Genomic DNA, 3841 nt, shown 5'->3' with positions numbered 1-3841 from the left:
GGGTTTGGTGGTGTCTCGAGATGATCGAAGAATTTATACTCAAGGTTAATTGGAATTGACTCTTTTGTGAGAATGGGACATCAACACGAGAATGGATAGGTTATTTTTCCAATCTCATGCTGGAACAGTGTGGTACTCAACAAGGTAGTGTTCGATGAACCAAAGAGACAAATCGACGACGGTGTATCAATGGTAAATGGAGTAGAAAGGTGAGGACAGAATGTCGTGTGAACTAGAGTTACTTAGCAAAGACCAAAGAAGAATAACTGTAGAGCATCTAGATGGGGGAAGAGTCATAGACTCGTTTTCAAGTAGATGCTATAATTTCACTTTGGAGTGGTGAAGTCTTTATCGCATTAGTACCTGAGGAAGAGATGGTGTCAATACTCTCTAATCGGATGGTGTCGCGGGGAATGAGAAGAAAGAGGAGCAGAGGAATAGATACTGAAAACTTGATGACGAGGACTTAGTGTAAACACTATAATGATTGCAAGTTTTAGTAGATCACTAAGAAGAAACCAGTAAGTTAAACCACTTAAGTGAAGTATTAATCAAGATAAGAATTGGACTATCTGAGGCGGTGGGTGGTAAAAGAGGCAAAATTTAGATGTGTGAATACTTGGATTGGGAATTGGCGATTATTAGGCTGAGTTGCTGTAGCAGACCATAGAGAAATCTTGTTATTTCCAAGACTAGATGAACGCGTCACAGAGCAGACAAAAGCTGTATGCAAATATGGGGAGAAGGTCGTGGAAGTTTAAGGATGGAGAGAATGCGATTCTCAAGATTACTCCATTTACTGGTAACGAAAGAACGATCAAACTAAAAAAAAAAAAAAAAAAATTTCTTTTGTACCTTAGCAGATAACACGAAAGATAGGTCTAGCAGCCTATGAGATCGCTTTACCACCGCACTTGGCAAACTTGTATATAGGATTTACAGTTAAGGAAGTACATTGCAAGTTTTACACTTGTGTAAGAGGAGGACGGCGTTCATGTACGTGAGGATCTAATAGTGGGAGTTGGACCAGTGAGAATCTTGGATTCTCAAACAAAACCGCTCAGAGGGAAGGAAATCAGAACCGTGAAAGTCCCATGGGATGAGGCAACTCAAGAAATGACATGGGAAATGGACGATGTCATGAGGCGGTCCTATCCTCATCTCTTCACTGGTTAGTTCTCTTTTTCGAGGATGAAAAATTTAAAAAGGGGGGAGTATTGTAAGACCCGTAGAATTTAATTAATTAATTAAATAATTAATTAATAAATACGGGAGGGGAAATAATTATGACATTAAATTATGGTTGGTATGATGTGGAAAAGTATTAGCTTAAGTGGTTGAGAGTACTTAAATTGTGTGAGAGGACTTGGGTTCGAGTCCTATGTATGCTAACTTTTGTATTATTGTTTTATTATTTAAATCTATGTAATTATGTTCTGGTATGATATGATGTCTGAATTGGATTTGTTAAGCATGAAACATGAATTGGTTGAATTGGTGGTGTAATTACTTTGTGATTGAATGGTTATGGGTTCAAACCTTGGAGAACCAAACTAAAAATATTATTTTTGGCATTTTGGCTTTGAATTGAATATGAAAGGTTGGGGAAAAACCCTAGATAGTGGAGAGGCAGCCTTGGGTAGCTGAAAAACAGATCATAAAGGTCAATTAAATGGTAGTTAACAGTACCATTAGGTAAATTTCGTTTTGGGTAATTAAACTCTACTAAAAGCCAAGTTTAAAAGGGTAAAAAGTGGCCATAGGGAAGGTTTTGGCAAACTGAAATAGCAACTTGAATTAGAGCACGAAAATCAGAGAGATTGGTGAGGTTTGAGTAAGGTTCTGGTGAGGTTTGAGTGACCACATCAAGAAGGGGGAGACGTAGTGATCAAGGTCAATTAAATGGTAGTTAACAGTACCATTAGGTAAATTTCGTTTTGGGTAATTAAACTCTACTAAAAGCCAAGTTTAAAAGGGTAAAAAGTGGCCATAGGGAAGGTTTTGGCAAACTGAAATAGCAACTTGAATTAGAGCACGAAAATCAGAGAGATTGGTGAGGTTTGAGTAAGGTTCTGGTGAGGTTTGAGTGACCACATCAAGAAGGGGGAGACGTAGTGATCATTGGAGTATCTCAAACAATTCAATTTAAGCGAAGGAATTCCAGGTTAGGGGAGCTGAACCCGCTTCTTTGCATGTTATAATTTATTCTGTGTGCAAGCATGAACTATTGGATGTGTATTTTGGTAAATTCAATGAGTTTTCACGTTTCTGGAAAATTTCCAGAAACCGCCTGGCGGGCTACTCATAGCCGCCAGGCGGCACATGTCATTTTACTACCTTTTCTGGGTTCCATGAGGAACCGCCTGGCGGTGAACCCCTGTACCGCCAGGCGCTACAAACGTGAAATCCAGTTTCTGGGTTCTAAGATACACTGCCTGGCGGTCATGCACACTCTCCAGGCGACGCGAGTAGAATTGGCTCAATTTTGAGGTTTAGTGTGATCTGGAGTGATTTTGATCGGATGTAAATCAAGGGTTAGTGATTTAGAGATGAAATAGAGTCATAATTGATTGAAAACCAGTACGAGTGATAGGTGAAATTCAATGGAACAGTGATCAAGTGTTTAAGGTTGAACTATTGGGGTTCTGATGTCGTGAGTGTGCTGGTGATTGAAATGCTTGGAAAAAAAAATTCCTAGGGAATGTGTGTGTGGACTGCGAGGAATATAATATATAGGTGAGATTGCGCGAGTAGGGGGTGGAGATTACTCTGGAATGAGAAACAGGGAAAAGTTGGGGCTGCGCAGGTGTGGAGATTCTAGAAAATTACCAAAAGTCTGATGCACCGCCTGGCGGCACGAGACTAGCCGCCCGGCGCCAGTACAGTGACGTGGACGCTTGTGGTTATTCTGGTCTAGGAGGGTATTTTTAGGATAATTGGTGTTGGGTCTCTTGGTAAATTGGAGTATAGAGATTTCATTACGGTAATGATAATTTCCCTCTTTCTATACAAGCGAACTTGAGAAGTGTATAAATGGGTTGAGATAGTGGTAATAGGAAGCTTGGGGAGTATGTTAGGTCACGGGATATTCTAGTACTGTTAGAGTTTTAATAGCCTGCGTGTCAGTATGGAATTGTGGAAAATAAGAATGACACCTAATTATGGGTGAGTTTCTTGGCCTGTAATTATTTTAAAGAGAGTTGTAGTAGAGCGGGAGAGTGGTACAGTTTCGTCTAAGTGAACAATAACATGCACTGAATTAGGAGTATAACGGATTAAGGATGGGTGTGAGGGCAAGATGCGAAGGGCAATTGACCAAAACCAGTACTGCATAAGTACTGATACGACGCCTGGCGACAGAATTAGGTCCACCAGGCGGTATAGAGGCAACAGTGGGGTTCTGGTGCAGGAGGCGCCTGGCGGCAAGGGGGTTCCGCCAGGCGATGGCGAAGAAATTTGTGGTCTCTGGAACAGCGTCCGCCTGGCGGTGGAAACGGTTCCGCCAGGCGGTAGTTGCAGAATTTGTGATTTATGGGGCGCTTGGCGCCTGGCGGTACGTGTCCCCCGCCAGGCGGTCTGGAAGCTGTGGCGCCTAGCGGTACGTGTCCCCCGCTAGGCGATTTAGCTGCTGTGAGTCCTAGTTGATGGACTTCGTAGGGTGTTCTACAAGGTTTCTGGTAGTGCTTTAGAGGTGAGGTTGCTGGAGTTCCTTGAGTTGTGCCTCGGAACGTATCCCTTGAGTTGTGGCTCGGGATAGGGGTTAAGCACGTGGTATTCCTTGAGTTGTGGCTCGGAATAGCATCTCTTGAGTTGTGGCTCGGGATGGCGGATGAACACGAGA

This window comes from Vigna unguiculata, chromosome 5, assembly GCF_004118075.2.
Source record: "Vigna unguiculata cultivar IT97K-499-35 chromosome 5, ASM411807v1, whole genome shotgun sequence".
Lineage (NCBI taxonomy): Eukaryota > Viridiplantae > Streptophyta > Magnoliopsida > Fabales > Fabaceae > Vigna > Vigna unguiculata.
This window is presented reverse-complemented; position numbering follows the sequence as displayed.